Source organism: Heterocephalus glaber, unplaced genomic scaffold (genome assembly GCF_053883595.1).
Source record: "Heterocephalus glaber isolate CG9 unplaced genomic scaffold, H.glaber_assembly_v1.0 deba00001689, whole genome shotgun sequence".
Lineage (NCBI taxonomy): Eukaryota > Metazoa > Chordata > Mammalia > Rodentia > Bathyergidae > Heterocephalus > Heterocephalus glaber.
Window position 1 is genome coordinate 15292674 of NW_028258414.1, and position 19712 is coordinate 15312385.

At 52.9% G+C, this 19712-nt stretch overlaps 1 protein-coding gene and 1 long non-coding RNA gene across 7 annotated transcripts in view; one reads left to right on the forward strand and one right to left on the reverse strand.

Annotated features, from left to right (window-relative positions):
* Window positions 1-19712, reverse strand: part of Edc3 (enhancer of mRNA decapping 3) — a 231312-nt gene that overhangs the window by 83800 nt on the left and 127800 nt on the right. The gene's annotated exons all lie outside the window — the stretch shown is intronic.
* On the forward strand, window positions 3679-9810 carry LOC147821877 (uncharacterized). Of its 2 annotated transcripts, none has more exons than XR_015446470.1 (2): window positions 3679-3840; window positions 7167-9810. It is a non-coding gene; the product is annotated as an uncharacterized LOC147821877 (long non-coding RNA). The 2 variants fall into 2 exon arrangements; XR_015446469.1 differs by lacking the exon at window positions 3679-3840 and adding an exon at window positions 4143-4414.

A 19712-nucleotide genomic window follows, 5' to 3' on the forward strand; every position in this document is an offset into this window, starting at 1 on the left:
CTGGAAAAAGAAGAAAAAAGATTACAAGCTCAAGGTAAGAGATGAATGGCAAGCAAAAGCAGACAGAAGTTTAGGGCCATGCCACTACACCCTATGATACCGTGGTGGTGGTCAACCATTGGTCATACATTTGTCAGAACCCACAGAACCTTCCGGGTGCGGTGGCTCACACCTGTAACCCAAGCACTTTGGGAGGCTGAGGCAGGAGGATGATAAGTTTGAGCCCAGCCTGGGCTATCTAGTGACCTAGGGAGACCTGTCTTGACACAAAGAAGGGCTGAGGATGTAGCTCAGAGCAACCTGGGCTCAATTCCCAATACTTTTTTAAAAAGAAAGAGTTCTTCCAGTGGCATTACTGCCCACCATTCTGGAAATAATCACAGCTGTTGTGGCTTTGAAGACAATAGTACATCTCAAAAGTATAGGCAGATGCTCGGTGCTGGGTCCCAGGGGAGGAAGCACCCCTCAGGTCCTACTCATCTATGTCCTCAAACCCAGGGCACAGGCAAGGAGCCTGCAGCTGGGAGAGAGCCAGCCCAGTTCGCAGCAGAGATGGGCACAGCTCTGTCCTGGGGATCCCACCTGAGGGGGAACAGGGTGCAACCAGCACCAGACGTCATATTCCTAGGGAAGGAAGAAATGCTCCTGCCCAAGGACTGCTATCCAGCAGGAAGACACAGCCTGGCACTCAGAGTCCCCCCTGTCTGAGGGCAGAGACATGGCCCAGCCCCAGGAACCCCAGACTGAGGGCAACATAGCGCCTCTTCCAGAGCTCCTGGAGTGGAAGGAGACTCCCCTATGCACCCCTGTTGCACATATAAAATATTTGATGTTAAACCAGGTGAGGTGATGCACACCTGCAGTCCCAGCACTCAGTAGGCTGAGCCAGGAAGATTGCTGTGAGTCCAAGGCCAGCCCGCACAACAGAGCAAAACTCTGTCTTACAATTAAAAGAAATGAAATGAAGTAAGTGATGCTGCCACGTGTCCATCCAAGATCCAGCAAGGCCCAGGCCCCTCGGGAGGTTCAAGGACAGATTGCACTGGCCACTGGTCCACTGGTTATCCACTGGCCACCACTCTGCCCGGCCTTCAGTGGACCAGTGCTAGCCTGAGCGTCTCACATACCTCTGGCCAATCTTTAACCGGCTGTAAAAAGGGCCCCTTCTCCCAGAGCAGAAAGAACAGGACAGAGACTTTGCCCCTATGCTTGTTATCCTGTCCCCACCGCAGGCCAGGGACAGATGGGCCAGTTCAGTCCTGGCCCTTCCTGGACACACACATTCTTTCGGGCTCTCCTCACGTCAACCTCAGGAAGTGGGCACCATGAGGTCATCTTGGAATGGAACCAGGGCTCAGAGGTTACAAGCTGCAAAGTGGAGGCTGAGAGGCTCAGGACCATACCCCACACCCCAGGCCTGTCTCCCGCACCGTTAGGACAATGTCCATAGAACAGACACCATGTGGTCAAGAGAGGAGTCTGCTGGGCCAGGCTCATTTATGAGCCAGGCTTATGGGTCAGGGCTCACAGGTCAACTGGCAATGGGCCTCGTTGGGGCATTGTTCCACTCTGACTCAGGGGTGGCAGGCAGGTGAGCAGCTGGAGGCAGAAGCAGCTCTTGCCAGGGGACAGCACAGCAGACCCAGGAGAGACAGTGACACACAGGAAAGCTGCTTCGACACAGGAGCCACATGGAGTCTAACGCACCCTCCTCTTGTTCCCAGCCTTCGCTGAGACTCTGAGCTGGACCTCCTGGGCCACCGTCCTTCCCCCAAACCTGCTCACTTCTTCCTGCAGGGAACACTGACCCTTCACCCTCAGGGGTGGTTTCCCCAAGAGTCCCCTGGTCCCTGTGCAAATGGACCCAGTCCCTGGGGTCCCCTTCCACATCCACCCAGTGAATCTTGCCCTGGGACAGTTTACTCCCCGGGAAAGGACTGCTCAGGTGACAAAGGAGCCTGAGGCCAGCACAGACTGAAACAGTAGGGAGTGCAATGTCTGGCGGGGCCAGGAGATGGAGAGGATGGATTTTCCTAGACCAGCATTTGTTTATTTAATTTTTAAAAATGATTTAGTTTGTTTTTTCTTTCATGACAAGGTCTCACTAAGTAGTACAGACTGGCCTTGAACTTACAGGGTTCCTCCTGCCTCAGCCTCCCAAGTGCTGGGATGACAAATGTGTGTCACCACACCCAGCCACTTCTCTCTGGTGTTTGCACATGGTGGTGACGCTTGATGGCTTCCCCAGGCCACCCCTGCATCTCTGCACTGCCCACTCCATCCTGGCCATGACTCAGGTAAGCCCCATCCCACTCAGGGCTTAGGGAGGGACAGGCAGTGAGGCTGGAGGCTGCCTCATCTGGGTCCAAATCCACTAAGCCTGGGCCAGCTGCAGAAGCTTTCCTAGTCCAGATGCTCTCGCCCTGCAGCTGGGGTGATAATCCCACCCCACTGCCTGTTGGAGATGCAATGAGGAACCATGAAGCACCAGGGGCCGGTGTGGCACACACACCCTCGTGCAGGTGGGGCACAGACGTGTGAGCCTGTGTTCCTGGCACCCTACACCTCGCACTGGATCTCACCAGGCCCGGCCCAGCCCACTTCCTTCTCTGCCCTGTGCAGCCGGGCGGACAGGGGTGCTAGCTTGCCAGGGAACAATGGGCCCCAGGCCCCTTCCAGAAGGTCACGTGAGAAGGAGCTGAGGAAAGAAGGAAGGTCACCTCCCGGTGGGGCGGCCTCGACCCCCCACACCCGGCCCTGGGATGCCTGAGTCCCCTGTGCTTCCTTTGGTATTCCCTGTCCCCACCACCTGGACAGAACATTGCACCTGGGCACCCTGAGCCCTCTGCAGCTGGGCTGGGGCCCCCAAAAGTCCAGGGCCCTTCTCATTCACGCCCCCCATCCCTGTCTCCCTAATCGCCCCCCTGTGGGGCTTGGCCAAGTGCTGGCCCCCTGAGGAGCAGCTGGGTGAGGCCGGCCAGGGCCCCAGGGGCTGAGCCAGATGAGCCAGGGAAGAACAGGTGTGAAGAGGCCGAGCTGGAGCTGTCTACATCACATTCAGGCCTCGGGCCACACAGCTGGGTGGGGATCCTCGCCCCACAATGCGCAGCCCTGGGTTCTGTTTGTAGACCTGCACCCACACCTTTGCCCACACCCCCAGCTCCTGGGCCTCCCCCACCACACTGGGGCCTCCGAGACAGGGCAGAGGGAGGAGGGCAGCTGGAGGTGGGCAGCTCCATGCTGCCACCTGCCCGTACAGGACAGCTCTGGTCCCTGCCAGGCTGCTGCCGGCTGAGCCTGGGCACCAGTTTCCCCCCTAGAAGCCAGAGCTGGGGGGCTGGACAGAGCCTCCTGGCCTGGGACATGGTGGGGGCTCTGGCCTGGGTCCCACTTGGCATCTCATTTCCCACGGTGACCCTGGAAACTCCGGGCAGGGTCTTGGCTCCCCATCCATGAGGTGGCATCGCGAAGTTCAAGTTCCCAGCCCTCCCTGTGACCCTGGCTGGGAGCAGGAGTCTCCCCACATCCACCCCCGCCCTGGAGGAAGCCAGAATCTGGGGACAGAGTCCTGGTTCTCACAGCAGGAGGACGCCTGGGGCCATAGACAGGCTGGCCTGCAAGCTCTCGCCCCGCCCCCGCATGCTCCATCCGCCCATGTGGCCCGGACCGCAGCGCCCCGAAGAAGGTGAGTGCCTGGCGGCGGGCGGGACGCCCGTAGTAGGGGAGGCCGGCGCCCCACTCGTGCCCGCCGCGCGTCCACTCCCATCCCCCACCCGAGCCCGCGTCGCGGCTTCGACTTCACCGGGCGTCACCATGAGACCCTGCGGGGACTCGTTTCAGGTCAGCCGAACCCCCACCCCGTGTGCACCTTGGGGTGGGAGGGGGCACAGCTCGGAAGAAGACCCGCGTGGGCTTGGCCCCTGGGAGTTTGACCGTTCCCGCCCTGGCCTCCCTGCAGGTGCCCCGGCCTGTGTGGTTCTGACCTGTCCCTTGGTTCCGGCCGGAGGCCCTAATGGTCCCAGGCCACCTGGGGCCCAGCCACCTCTCTGATCCCTGCTAGAAGCCTGGGACTGAACCTGTCAACGTTGGTCTTAGGAGAGACCAGGCCTAAACCAAGAGACTTCTGACCCTGGGGTGAGGAAACCAGGCAGGGCGTCCATCCTCAGTGGAGGTGACAGTGGGCTTTCCTAGCATGGCACCCTGCTCCCGGGTTTTCCCAGGTCCCTCCGCGGCCGGGTGTTAGGAAGGGGTGTGTCCGGCTGCCAGATCAGGTGGAGCTAACTGGGAGCTCCCTTCCCCGCCTGCTGTATAGACCAGGGAACTGAGAGGCCCACAGGGGCTGTCCCACTCCAGGCAGCTGGTGGAGGGAAGCTGATAGCTTCCACCCAAGTCTGCAGAGCGGCCTGTGGCTGCCGTGAGTAGAGGGACACCAGGCAGGCACTGTCACCCACCAGGGACACGGGCCCCAGGCTGGCTCAGGGGGGACTTTGGGTGAGCACGAGCTCCCCCGCCGAGGGCTGGAGAGGAGAGGGAGGGCCTCCGGCTGCTCTGCCTAGGTCCTGGCTTAGGCAGCATCCGCACTGCTCATGAGACTTCCCGGGGGTGCCTGAAACTCCGTCCTTCTGATGGGGAACATGGTGGTGAGCATCTGTGTGGTGTGTGGTGTAGTGTGCTGAGCCTGCCCTGGCTCCTGGCGCTGAGGTTGGTCCTGATCCATCCCTCCTCAACCTGGCACAGGAGCTAGGCAAGTGTGGAACATGAATGAGATGAGGACGGGCGAGGCGGGAGCCCCGTCTCCCCTGGCAGCACCATGCAGCTTTGGCAGGAGAGTGTCGGAAGACTGGGGACACGATGGGGCCCATCTCAGCTCTCTGTCCCCTGGGTGCCCCAGTGTCTGTCTTGGTGTGGCCACAGTAGAAAGGTCCAGAGGCAGCAGGACCTTGAGGCTCCCTAGAGGATGTGAGCCTTGTCTGGGCCCCTTGGAGCTCTGCGTGGTTCTGTCCTGCTCAGGCCCCAGCCCTGGCATGTACAGTACAGGTGCCCAGATGTCCAGGGCCTGGGAGGCTCTGGCACACAGCCCATCCCCAGCCCTTTACAGCCAGAGGGGCTGGCACTATGGCTGGGGCTGGGCCCTCGCTTGGATGGGTGCTTCTTTACCAACATTGAGATGCAGAGGTGTGGCCCGGGATCCCCGGGCCTCTGGCTAGCACTGTGCAGGGGTATGTTTTTTACTTGGGGAGCTTGCTACCTTCCTGCTTCTTAGAAGTGGTTGCTTCTCTCTCTACCTTGGGCCAAGGGCAAAAAAAGTGGTGAAGTCCATTCCTGTTCCCTTCACCATTGTAGGGGCACTGGGCTCCAAGAGGCTGAGCCACACGGGGTGACCCACAGCAAGTGCTGGTGACGGGATGGAGTGCATCCTCCCCCAAACCAGTATAGGCAGGGGCCTAGATCCACAGACTGCCCCCCAGAAGCCCCATAATGGCCTGATGAGGCAGGACTGCCTTGGGCCCAGTTCAGGCTCCACCTTTGGGGTTTTTTGTTTTGTGACAGGGTCTCACTGTGTAGTCTAGGCTGGCCTTGAACTTGTGGCAATCCCCCTGCCTCAATCTCTTGAATGCTGGGATCATAGGCGTATGCCACCATGCTGGGCTTTAGGGGTCCATCTTTGGAGGAATTTCAAAGTCTTGACACTCACCCTCAAAGAACAGCAGTGCTGAGCCTGGGAAAGATGGGAGGGACAGATCGTCACGTGTGTGAGGGGCCATCCCATGGCAGAAACGTGCTCGACCTCTGGCCAGGACTGGGGTGTGCTTAGACCTAGGAAAGTCAGTCAGAGGTGGGGCAGACACTAAAGGACCCTCCAACCCCCACCTTGCTTTCTAGTCAATTTCAAGGCAGGAAGCCTTGTGCTGCTCCTCTACTCCCCACTTCCTCTGGCTTTTATTCTGCTTAAATTCTTTGATTGGTACATTGTAGGTATACAGTATGTTTACATTTATCATTGGCTGCTTGTACCTGCACATGATGTATCTGGGTTCTTATTTTTTCCCCATTGTCTGTGTGACCTCCACCCGCTCTGCCCTTCTCTATTTACATAGACTTTGTTTCCATTTTTTTTTTCCTCATAATTTTTCCTTTCCCTTCTTTCCTTTCCCCATCCTCTCCCACTTCCCCTACCCCTTTGGACCTTTTCTTCCTATTTCAAATTATCAATTATTCATTTTAATCCTTATTTACACTATCAGTTTCTCACACCAGAGAAACTATTTGGTATTTATACATGTGTGTCCTATTTATTTCACTTAGGATGGCCTCAATATGCATCCATTTAGCTATAAATGTCTCTAGTTTCTTGTTCTTTATGGCTGAGTAGTACTCCGTTTTAAAAAACCCCACATCTTCTTTATCCAGTTTCCAGTTGATGGGCCCTTGGACTGCTTCCAAGCTTCAGATATTACAAACTGTGCCGTGCTATAAACATGGGTGCACATATATCACTGTGGTATGATTCTTTTAATTCTTTTGGGAAGATACCCAGCAGGGGAATAGCTGGGTCAGATGGGACCTCTAGTCCTATTTGTTTGAGGTGTCTCCATACTGATTTCCACAGTGGTTGCACCAGTCTGCACTCCCACCAGCAATGGAGAAGGGTTCCTTTCTCCCCACTCCCCACAAGCAGTGGCTATTGGTTGATTTCTTTTTTTTTTTCTTTCCCTTTTTTTTTGGTACCGGGGATCAAACTTGTGTCCTTGTACTTGTGCAGCAGGTGGCAAAACCACTGAGCTAAATCCCTGGCCCCATTGGTTGATTCTCTTATCTTTTTTTTTGTTTTTGTTTTTTTTGGTACTGAGGATCGAACCCCAGTCCTTGCACTTGCGCAGCAGGCTTCGAAACTGGTTGATTTCTTGATAGCAGCCATTCTTTCTGGAGTGAGGGGGAATCTCAGTGTTGTTTTCATCTGCATCTCTCAAATGACCAGTGATGTTGAGCATTTCTTCATATGTTTATTTGCTGCTTTTACTTCTTTGTCTGAGAAATGTCTGTTCATTTCAGATGCCCATTCTTGGATTGGGTCTTTGAATTTGGGGGGTCAGATTTTTTTCGGTTCTTTATATATTCTAGATAGTAGACCTTTGTCTGACCTCTGGCTTCTTTCTACTACTCAGCCCTGCCTCTTTGCTAAACAACTTCAACCAGCAACTTGTTTCCTCAGATGATCTCCCCGTTTGGGATGAGTGTGACCCAACACGGCACAGGAAAAAGAAAATGGCGCAAGTAACGTAGGATTTGCTTTAACCTACTTAGAAAACTCCAGCAGTTTTTATCAACCACAATGACAACTCTACAAAGGCACTGGAGGACCTGTCACTGAAGCACAGTATGAGAAGGACTTGGCAGCAGCTGGCGTACTGAGGAAGACCACATCCTTGCCGTGCAGCTCAGTTCCAGCACACTGGGGACACTGCAGGGCCATCTCCAGAAATGCAAGACAGGAGAAAAACTGCAACCTCAGTGCTGCAACCTGCACCGGCAGCTCTTCCTGAACAGCCAAGGCTCCTTCCTTCCAGGATGCCAATGTCATCTTGTAAACGTCAAAGCCTCTGAGCTGGCCCTGGGGAGCACACCCCTGCCAGAGACCCACGACTCTGCTGGCTGATGGGGAACAATGCACAGCACCTCTGGAGCAGGCCTTGTGGAAATGCATGGGCCTGCTTCTGTCTAGTGGGGTCAGATGATTGTTAGGTCCTGTGTCCTCTGCTACATCAAGCTATGAATGCCTCTTCCACCTGCTCCCACTACTCTGATCCACCCAGGTGAGCTCTCATCATCAAGAGTGCAAACCTATCAATGGTGTAAACACTGTGCTGTTCTGGAACGGGTCAATTCCATGGTTAAGTTTTCGGTACATTTGTCACCGTCCCATTGTTCCAGGCCCCACAGAGGAGAACCTACCTCACTCGTAGGTCATGTAGAACAATGCATCTAGGAGCTGTGCAATCCTCTGCACTACTGTCAGCACTGCACAGTGCAAGGGATGGCAGCGTGTTTCACCACTAGGAAGACAAGGACAGAGACCTATCCTGCACCACCAAGGCCTGTGTCTGTTAATACAACATGTGAATGTGTCAAAACACACCATCCTGTGGGCTGAGTATTTCCACCTGCCTGTGTCTACTTCTGTTTGGGGTGAGTACAACAAAGAGCATCAACAGAAGCATGGAATCTCTTCTCCCATGGCTCTCTGAAATGTCAGTTGCTGATGTCCCAGCTGTCAAGATGCTCAAGGCTACAGACTGACCTTGCAAGTCAACAACTGATTAAAACTGTCATTTTTATGGCTTGCTTCAGACATGCAATATTATCAGAACTAATTAGGAGGCCTTGACTGCAGTGTGTGAAAGCTGAATGAATGTTCATGAGTCCTAAGTCATTAACAGCCCCAAACTTGTCAGACAAGTCATGCAGCTGCCCAACTTCATGCACGCTCTTCAACTGTGAAGTCACGCAAAGGAGAGCCGTGCTTTCACTGTTTCTGCATTCCTGCTATTCATCACACTCTTTCTGCTGGGTTTGAGTGGTCCGAGCAATGAGGCTTGGACTCCTACTTACTCACAGGACAACCCTGCTTCCTGGGCCTGGGTGCAGGCAGTTGCCCTGCTCTCAGGCTCCCTGGGACCAGGCAGAGCTGTTTCTGCTAACTTACCCTCCAGCCTAACTTAAGGCTACACACTCAGAGTCTCAGAGAGATAGAGCTCACTGCTCTCTGGCTGGCTGGAGGCCATGGGGGGAAATTGAGGCCCTTCCACCTCCTCCCCAGCATGGGGCAGGGGAAAGGCACTGGGATGCTAACAAACTGGAATATTCTTGGAACCCAGGAAAGTCATGGCCCAGAGCCTTTGCTGCTCAGCTTGACAGTAGCAGGGTCTAGGACTCCACTTTTCTAGAAGAACAGGCAGGTCCCACACAACTCTCCTTTGGACACTCACATACCAAGTCCAACTATGGGGATGGCTTATCAGAAAGAGGCACAGGAAGTAAACTAAACTCCAGAGGAAGGGAACCAAAAACATCGCATGTAAGTGCAAACAATAGCTCTGCCAGAGCCTGAACTGGGGCAAAGCCTACAAAGCCTAATGATATTTGGGTTGGAAGGCAGCTCTTTATTGTTCAGGCTTCTCAGCAGTGAAGGCCATTGGTAAGGTTTCCCTGGAGAGTCATATGTACTTTACACAGCTGCTGGGAGAACAGGGAGATATAATTGTAACCAGTCTGTGACACACAGTGCTCTCCTCAGGACTGGGTTAACCGAGGGCACTGGGGACACAGCTTGAGCATGCAAGTGTGACCAGGAGGATGCCTCCTTCCCACACGGTTCATCCCATAGGACTCAACTGCTGCAGCCGGCCCTGGTCACGTCACTGCTGCACTGCTGGTCCTGGCACATGCCACATGCATCCTCTGTGCCACTCCCCACCCAAGACACCCTGCAGTCCGTGTCCAAGCTGTCCCTCTGCTCCACATCCACCCAGCCTTGCTGCTTGGTAACAAGACCCTCACAACGTGACCTCTTGAGCTCACACAAAAAACACACAGGTGTGCTCTGCAGTGGGAAGAAGCATGTGTCTCAGGGCTCATCCAGAAGAGGCACAGAATTCCTCTGGATCAGTGGCTCCTGACTGCATTCTGTGGCAGCCACCAAGTAGGTACAGATGTCACAGTAGTTCCTCTGGGTACAAACCCCTCTCAGACCAGCCATGCCATGCACAGACAGCCCCTGCAGATTTCAATTAAAGCTGCCACAAAATGCTACTTGCTGTCCAGTGCCTCTCTGAAAGGAGGATCTCTTACCAGGAGCCTAAGTGCAACCCCTACATGCTCCACGCTAGCCCTGAGGCCTCCCGTGACCTGGCTCAGTCTACTGTGTCTTCACCTGCATGCCTGTGATCACAGACCCCAGTCACTTTGGCTGCTTTGTAGTGCCCAAACACACCTAGAGCTCCTGGCTCCCTCTCCTGTCCTATGCCAGCCCTGCATGGGGCTGGCTCCCATCCTCAGTTTCCCCATGCTTTCTCTCCTTCATTAATTTCACACATGTGTAAGTGATGATGTTCTAATTTCTGGCCTCTCTGCCTTGACGGACTACAAGCTCATGCAAGCATTGACAGTGTCCTCCTTACTTTCCACTGTGTCTGTGCAGTTAGCACAATGCTTGGGGATGGTGCCCGCATCAGAGGCCACGGCCACTAAGCATGTGTTGAGCCAATGGGTGAGTGGGAAGGAATCCTGCATGGCAGATTTGGGGTCAGCCTTGCAGAATGGTTAAGGGCCCAGCTGTCACCCAAGACACCTGTGGGAAAAGTGTCTCTGGCTTATTCCCACCCTTCCATCTCCACCTACAACAATCACCAACCCCATCCACACTTGGACCTCACTCCTCCAGGCCAAAGCTGCAGAGAACAAGCTTCTGACTCCAGGGTAAAGAATCTATAAGAGGGCTGGGGATTTAGCTCAGTGTGTATCTGTGTCGCTGCCTGACTCTCAAGTGCAAGGTCCTGAGTTTGATCCCTGGTAGAAAACAAAAATAATAATAATCTGTAAGAGCTGGGTGTGGTGGCACCCAGCACTCAGGAGAGAGGCTGATATAGGAGGTTGCCACAAGTTCAAGGCCAGCCTGGGTGACACAGTGAGTTCAGAGCCAGCCTGATGTACAAAGCAAGACCCTGTCTCAAAAAAAAACAATAACAAACCCTCACTTATCACAAAGAAGAAATTATCTTTACAGTGAAGAAAACCTGGGGATCCCCTCAGCAAGGAATCATGGCACAAACAGATCCGCAGTGGCCCTTGCATGACTGATGGTTCAACAGACATGCAGCCCCACCTAAATCCTAGAGACTATAGTTGGTATGGGTCAAATCAGAGGAAACAACTCTAAGGGACTTTCTGTAAATGAACGGCCCAACTTCACTGACAGTGTCGCAAAGCACAACACACACTGCAGGCACGGTCTAGATCAAGGAAAGACAAGGTGCACAGCAACTATAACACACAATCGGTGGGAAGAATGCAGCCACCAAGGTCACACTGGGCCACCTGCAGTGTTGCACATGAGCATACATTGCATAGTATTTTGTATCTAATTTTTTCTTTTTTGTACCGGGTATCGAACTTGGGACCTTGCACTTGCAAAGCAGGCAGTGGAATCACTGAGCTAAATCCCAGGCCCTGAATTTAATTCTTAATACAATCTTTTGGGGAGGGTTGAAGATTGACCCATAGCATCAAGCTACAGCCCAGTTATCTTTTTCTCTTTTTTTTGAGACAGGATCTCGAACTTGAAATCCTCCTGCCTCAGCCTCCCAGAATGCAGAGACTGCAGGTGTGCACTACAAGGCCCAGCTGAGAGTAAACTTATACTATAGTGTGGCTGTGCAGAGAAATACACATCCTACTGAATACATGAGGAGAATTTAGGGGTGAAATAGAAAGATGAGTGAAACTAAATCCCAAATGGCTCTGAAATGTATGTTGTGGGTGCCAGTGTATCTGAAGTAAATGTGCCAAATACTAAGGATATATAGATGTTTATCACACTAGTCTAGCAACTTTTTCTTTTCTTTCTTTTGGTTTTCTGATACAAGGTCTTGCTGTGTAGTTCAGGCTGGCCTAACTCTCGTCGATCCTTCTGCCTCAGTCTCCCTCATGCGGGGATTACAGGTGAGCACCGCCACACCCAGCTTGCAACTTTTGTTAAAAAAATTGGGACAGGGTTTCACTATGTAGCCCAGGCTCTCCTCAGACTCACAGCAATCATTGTACCTCAGCCTTCTAAGTGCTGGGATCACAGGTGTGACCACCACTCCCAGCTCTAAAATGTTTTTATACAAAAAGTTAGGAAGGAGAGTTAAGTGCTTCCAAATATGACTGACAAATGTTCACAGAGTAACAAAACATCAACCCAGTGGTACACCAGGGAGTAGAAGGAGAGAGAGAACAGAGATTATGACAACAGATGCTGTTTCCAGTCTCACAATGTGCTGGAAACCATCCATGTATGTGAAAGCATCTGAGGGAATAAGAGTCAACCTGAATGGTGCCATCCTGAGCACAGCGCAAGGTATGGACTTCAAGCTGGGAGCTGCAGGCAGGAGGAAGTGTCCAGTTCTCAAAACAAATGATGCCTTCAAAGACAGGCAAGGTTGCAGACCTTGGGGGTGTAAGGAAGAACCATGGCCAAATTCAAAAACAGAACGTGTGTCACATTTGCAGATGAAAACAGGGAGCCGAGGGCTGGTGGGAAGGCTGAGATTAGACTAGTGAGCAGCACTGGACTTTAGAAGACTTTAAAACCCAAGCTGTAGCTAGAGACAGTGGCACACACCTTTAATCCCAGCACTCTGGGAGGCTGAGGCAGAACTGCAAGTTCAAGCCCAACTTGGGCAACTCAGTGACTTGGCAAGACTTTGTCTCAAAAAATAGAAAGGAGGGCCGGGGATTTAGCTCAGTGGTTTCACCCCCTGCCGGAAAAGCACAAGGACCTGAGTTCAAGCCCTGGTACCAAAACAAGATAAAATAAAATAGAAAGGAGGCCAGGCGTGGTGATGCATGCCTGCCTGTAATCCCAGCACTTGGGAGGCTGAGGAAGGAGGATTGCTGTGAGTTCAAAATCAGCCTCTGCTACATAGCGAGACCCTGTCTCAAAAAGAAAGGAGATGGAATACAGCTCAGTGCTAAGGCCCTGGCTTCAATCCCCAATAGCCACCACCCCATCCCACCCCAACCCGCCAAAATATAGCCAAGTTGTTTGTTGTTGTTGTTGCTGTTTTGGGGGTTTTGTTGGTTTTTTGGAGTACTGGGGATTGAACTCAGGACCTTGTGCTTGCGAGGCAGGCACGGTGCCACTGAGCTAAATCCCGGGCCCAAGCCAAGTTGTTTTATGCAAATTGTTTTATGCAGAAAGAAGTGGCTGATTTAAGGGACTTGGGAACCTATGAAGTATCACAAGAAACTAGAAGGTCAGGAAATTTCAAGGGTAATCTTGAAAGCAGGAGACACTCTGGACCAGAATAAACACCACTGAGGATAAAGGAAAGCCTTCTGTCGGGGTTGCTACAAGAGTCCACACTGTCCATTAGTATTAAGAAGAATGCCTTCCTGCATCTGCTCCAGGCTTGAATATCTGAGAAGGAAGTGGGACAGGTGGCTGGAAAGTTTCATGCTGATCACTTAAAGAATGGTGACTGCAAGGAAGAAATGGGGACCCCAGGAGCTAACATACTAACAGGAATGCACAACTCCACTCTGGATGTAGGAAGACAGTGGAGTGAGTCTATGAAATCACTCTAGCTAGCTCCTCTGGCACTGAGATGGCAAACGGGTGTATCTTAGCAAGGCAGGCACATGAGCAGAGACCAGTGCAGTTCCCGAATGAGCAACTAGTACCTCCATCAAAAACAGGTCAAACCAGGCGTGGTGGCCGATCCCTATAATCCCAGCCTGTAACCTCAGCCTGTAATCCCAGCACTTCGGAGGCTGAGGCAGGAGGTTTGCTACAAGTTCAAGGCCAGCCTCGGGTACATAGTGACTTCAAGGTCAGCCTGAATTACATAGCCAGACCCTGTCCAAAAAAAAAGAAAGAAAAAAAGAAAAGAAAAACTGAGGTCAGCAGGCTATAAGGTACAAGATTCTAGATCAGTGGTGACAAACCTATGGCATGTGTGCCACAGAGGGCACGCAGAGCCCTCTGTGATGTCATGACACGTTGTACGAGCTGTTTTTCTAAACTTCAGTATTCAGGCTTAACTGCAGTGTTGGTATTCTGGTATAAATAAGTGGGTTCTGGGTTACAGTTTGGGCACTCGGTCTCTAAAAGGTTTCTCATCACTGTTGTTGGTCCTCCATAGTTGGAGGTTAAACTCTTAAGGTCTGGCAACAAGTCGCTGTGAGGACTTCTCGAGCAGAATGCTTACAGGAAGCATAAGGTTCCTTCCTGGAGAAAGAGTCCAGCCAAGACAACTGTCTTAACAGTACCGGCTGATCTAAAGCCCAGGTACATTGCCAACCACCACAACTGAGCCCGTCAGGCCTCTCATAACCATCTGCCTGATTGCACGGGCCCAGACACTCCAAAGATTTCCAAAGCCAAATGGACGATTATTTCATGCACTCTCAGGTTCCCCAAACTAATCAGGTGGCTGTCAGTCTGCCTGCAGAGACACAATTTCCAAGGCCAGGCTCATTAAAGAAGTTGAGACACAGCACAGCCCCCACGTCCTGGTCCAGAACACCTCCTAGACTCACCTGGACTTCTTAAAACAGTCCCTTGTAATGCCCTCCTTGTAGCACCTGCTCTACCCTGGGAGCAGAGGCCAGGTGACTGAGCTGGGATTGGGGTGTGTGGGGACATCACAGTAGGAATCCTGTGGGTTGGGCCTACAACCCAAGGTGGCAAGGAGATGACAACTGGCACCACTGCAGCTGACATCTGACACTCAGCAAGGAGTCTTTTCAAGAGCACCACAGCTGCTGAGGGAGGCCTCCTTGCCTGTGGACTGAAATGCTTCAGTGGTCACTTCATTTTGTTTTTTCTTCCTTTTTTTGAGATGGGGTCTTGAACTCATGATCCTCCTACCTCAGGCTCCTGACTAGCTGGCATTACAGGCATGCACCACTAGGCCTGGCTGCCAGTAGCCACTTCCAAATTGCTTTCTTCCTGAATTGCCTCTGAACACACACACATGCAACTCAAGTGCACACAAGCAGAATAGTTTCCTAAATAGTAGGGTTAAGAAAAAAACCCACCTTGACTGGATGTAGTGGTGCACGACTGTAATCCCAGCTCTTGGGAAGCTGAGGCGCCAGGATAACTGCAAGTTCAAGGCGAGCCTGGGCTACATAGTGAGTTCAAGGCCAGCCTGAACTACACAGACTGTCTTAAAAAAAACTCACCTAAGAAGCATTAGAAATTTTCTGAGGGACGCTAGGTGACAAGAAGCAGAAGAAAGTGTCCAGGACTCAGAAGCAGAATAGAATCCCAGCTGGGGAGGACAACTGCCAGCCTGCAAAGGTGACTCAGACTTCTCCTGAGAGCAGGAGCTGTCCCTGCTGAGGCTCAAATACTTCACTGGGCAAAGACAGAAGAGTAAAGCTACGAAGCAACAGGAACTACCACATGTGGCTTCACCAGCTGCTCCCCTTGAGAGAGACAGTGGAGGCTGGACTGGAGTACTGCACTCAGACCGAGGCTGGAGCCTTCAAGAGCCAGTGATCAAGAGCCCCAGCTCAGGTCTGTCTGCTCCCAGGTGCCAGGAGACAGCATGGAGTCACCCTCAGAATGAGTCATCCTCTGCACAGTGGGTGGGACAGCTGCACCAAAGCCTCCCATCTGCACCTCTCTGTACTGTACTTGAGGACAGGAGGCCATCAGAGTGGGACACAAATGGAGGTTCATAGTCTACCTGAGAGGAAGCACTCATAACCAGAGAAGAGTTTACCAAAGGCCACAAACACAGAACTCAAGTGACTCTGAAGTCACAAGTTTAAGGTTTCGTGCAGCTGGCTGTGGTGGTGCACACCTGTAATCACAACACTCTGGGAGGCTGAGGCAGGAGGATCCAAAGCTTGAGCCCTGCCTGGGCAACTTAATAAGACCTTCTCTCAAATATATATATATACTTTTAAAAATTATATATATATGGGCTGGGGATATAGTTCAGAGTAAAGTCCCTAGGTTCAATCCTCAGTACAGGGCACAAAAGTTTAGTGAACACCGAGGTCCAGCAAAAGGAAGATAACACAACAGACCCAACAATCCCTCCTCGAAGAAATGCCATGAAGACTAAGTGAGAGGAGCACATAAAGGGCTCAGAATGGTGCTTCAGTGCTGGCTGATAGCTGCTGCTGCTGCTGCTGCTGCTGAAGAACCAGGGCCCCACCCACCTCTCGATGCTACCTCTCCTCTGGTTTGAGCATCTGAAAGCTTGGCTGCCCCATTCTCCAAGGCCTCTGCAATGAGGACCAGGGCTCCCAGAGGTTGAGTATCTAGTATCTAGGACATAGTGGGTATGCTGTAAATGTTGATGCTTTCAAACAGACTTACAGGGGCAGCTTCACAATTCATCCTTACAGTCACGTATTTAGTAACAATTACAAGCTGGGCCCTGTATTAGCTGCTGTTCGATGGTCTCATCTACCCCAGTTTTTTTTTTTTTTTTTTTTTTTTTGGTACCAGGGATGGAACTTGGGTCCTTGAGCTTTCGAGGCAGGCGGCAGAACCACTTAGCTAAATCCCCGGCCCTCGTCTACTCCACTTTACAGGGAAGGAGGCAGGCTCAGCAGCCTTCCTGTGGCCTCCTAACTCAAGTCCCAGACTCTGCAGAGCCCTCTTTGCTGAAAGCTTTTCGCCTCTCTATCCCAGTGCACCAATTCTATTATGCATCTGTTTCTTCTGGGCTCAGCCACAAAACACTGCAGTAGAGAAGAAAAAAAAAAATCACCAAACACTGCCACCTTGGTCCTTTAGAAACCTACACACTGGCTGGGCATGGTGACACACGCTTGTAATCCCAGCAGATGGGAGGCTGAAGCAGGAGGAAATCCAAGTTCAAGGCCAACCTGGACTATATAGCAAGACCCTGTTTCCAAAACACAACAACAAAACCACACACTAATTACAGCCAGAATCTCACTGCCATTCTTCCTGCCACATAAGCTTGCCTCCTCAGAATGTTCTTGCTCATACAACCACTATCTACCCATTTCCAATCAGTCTGCTGAGTTCTCATCACTTCTCACATCTGTACCCCTTCCCAGTCAGTCATTCAAACCCATGTGTCAGTCATGGCACCTATGTGGGGACTCCCCTCTTCTACCCTGAATCCTAGCATGAGACCAGTCTTCCTAAGATGGGGTCAGATAATGTTCCCACCCAACCCCTTCAGGTGTTCCCCACACCTGGAGGACAAGGATGGCACTGGCACAGGATGCCCCCCACACAAATTCTGCCCTTGGCCAATCCCACTAATGACCAACCTCCCACAAATCTACACAGCAATACCCTCCTCTTCCCCTCCAGCAGTGAAACCTGCCCATGCCCCAAGGCATCTGTCCTGCTCTAGCCTCTGCACACCTGGGCACTCAGTGGCTGGACTGCAGGTATTTAGGCCATCTTTCCATCACCTATTACATCTAATGACAGGCCGGCGAGGATGGGCTCACACTGACTTCCACATAATAAACACAGTGTGCTAAGTATTCCTTCTAGAATACCACAACAGTGGGGCAGATTCTGCCCTGGAGCATTACCACTCTCTCAAGCTGGGTTCTTTGGGGACCTCTCACCCCTGAACACACAACACTCACACACGCTGAGCCCTTTATATTTAAAACACACTTACGTGCCTGTGTCTCACATACACATTCTGCCTACTTCCAAGAATTTCTAAATACAGGTCTGGATGGGAAGAAATCCCGGTCAATTCAGGGGGTGACTGCTGGGCACCTAATTTTACAGGGCAGGCCCCAGCTGGAGGAATGTCTGGAGACAGCATCCCTGACAAAGGACCTAAAGGGCTTTCTGAGAAAAAAAGATACAGGTTGAACAAAGAGCTAAATTTAGTTTCTTTCTGAATGTGTTTTCCCAATCAACAGACCCATCAGAACACAGTCCCCCATCCCCTGTGCTCCCCCCCCCCCCGCCGCCACAGCTGACAGAGAGTACGGCCAAGGACAGCTCAAGCAATTATTGGACAGACTTCAGACACTGCCGATACCCGCAGCATGGAGTCAATATGATGACCCACCTTTATAGCAGACTGTGTGTGCCTGTCTCCTTCCCTGGAGCCCTGGGACACGGGTGGGGGTTGAAGGGGGACTGGAGGGTGGTGGCTCTGGGGGTGGGGGGAGGAAAGGACCTCATCTAGGTGCCGACTCAGAACAGGGTAAGGGCTGGGGATACCTGGGGCCCCCACTCCCAAGGCTGCCTGTGTGTGCAATGCAGAACACACCAGGGAGGATGTGAGAGAGCAGTCCCAGGACAGTGTGAGGAGGGGACAGTGGGAGACACCGGCCTTCTCTCCGACATTTCTGCACCCCCGCACCACTGGGCGAGCAGTGCCAGGCAGGCAGAACAGGGCTGCCACGGAGTCCCTGCTCTCGTGAGAAGCCCGCAACCCCAGCCCGGGGTCATGGGCGGAGGCACCAAGAGTCGAGTCCCCTCTGCCAGTACTGGCACTGGCAAGGCGCCTCTGCCAGGGTGGGCTCATGGGACCCCCGGGCCACCTGCCCTTGGCTGGCTGCTGGGGCTGCGGGAGCTGAGGTTGGGGGCAGAGAAATCAGAAATGGGGGTGGGGTGGAGGGGTGTTTCAGGGACTGAGAGGGGACACCGGGTCAGAGGTCTCTTCCTAGGCCCAGTGTCGGGTTGCGTGAGAAGCGCCCTAGGCGCGCGGGAAGGCGCTGTCACACGAAGTGGGAGGAGAGCAGGCAGGGCTCTTAAAGGGGGGAGGGCAGCAGCCCGAGAGTCCCAGGGCGGGATTGGACGCGGCTGGAGCGGGTGGGGAGGAGGCTTGCCTGCGGAGCAGGCTGGGGCCTGGAGCGCAGCCTGCGCTGTCCACGGTCCCCACCCGCGACGGATCACGCGGCCCGCACCGCCCTGCACGCCTGGCTGTTTGCCTGCCCGGTGCCCCTCCCCTGCTAGGTCGCCCTTGCAAGAGGTCCAGGGAGAAAGGCTGCATTCGCGTGTCCAGCTCAACTTGTGCCCAACTCTCATCAGCAGGCAAGGGCACCGTCACCTGTCCCCCGGCCCAGGCCAGAAACAGTCTCCTCCGCCCCTCCCCTCCCACTGCAGTTGGCTGTCTTGGGCACTGCACAAATATTTACCAAGAGCCCTTTGTGTGCCAGGTGCTGGCGACTGAAACGGATGAGAGCCGAAATGACAATGCTTCTCCTCCCACCGCCCGCTTACATTCCCGTGGGCGACACGTGTCATACGCCACAGAAATACAGTGATCACAATAGCAGAGGGTAAAAAAGTGCTATAGAAAAAGGCCCAGCAGAGAACGGGTAGGATTACGAGAGGATGTATCACAGTTTCACAGAGGGTTTGCTGGGTTTGCAGGAGTCTGGTGTCAAGAACCAAGGCCCTCAGGTCTGTGAGTGGAGAGGGAGCCCCCGGGGGAGAGGGCAGCAGGTTCAAAGGCCCTGGGGCAGCATCACCAGAAGCATTGGGCATGTGCAGGAGTCCCAGGACAGGGATCACCCTGCATTCAGGGTTGGGGGAATGGGATGCCTGTAGGGAACTTGCCATCCCCCCTCTTACAGAGTGTACCCCATTGGGAAATCTGAGACTGACTGTGTGACTCTGAGATGGTACTGGGGCCCAGCCCAGGAAGATCACACTGGCCACTGTGCTGAGGCCAGAGGGAGGGTGCAAGGGCACTCTGCTCTACTCTGAGGTCTGTCCCCCTCCGGGACCACACACTCCTCGAGGCCTTCGGTGCCCCTAAATCATCCGTGGGGAGCAGCCATAAGTACAGACAAGGCTTTGCTCGGTCCCTGCTCTAAAACATTTAGCCTATAACTGGGTTCCCAGTTTGTCTTTTGTCCCTTTCAATCCCTTCTCCCTGCTATGGCATCCAGACTGCTTGTTTGTTTGGGGTTGTACCAAAAACAAAAACAAAAAAAAGAAAAGATTTGCAAGAATAAAAAACACAGAT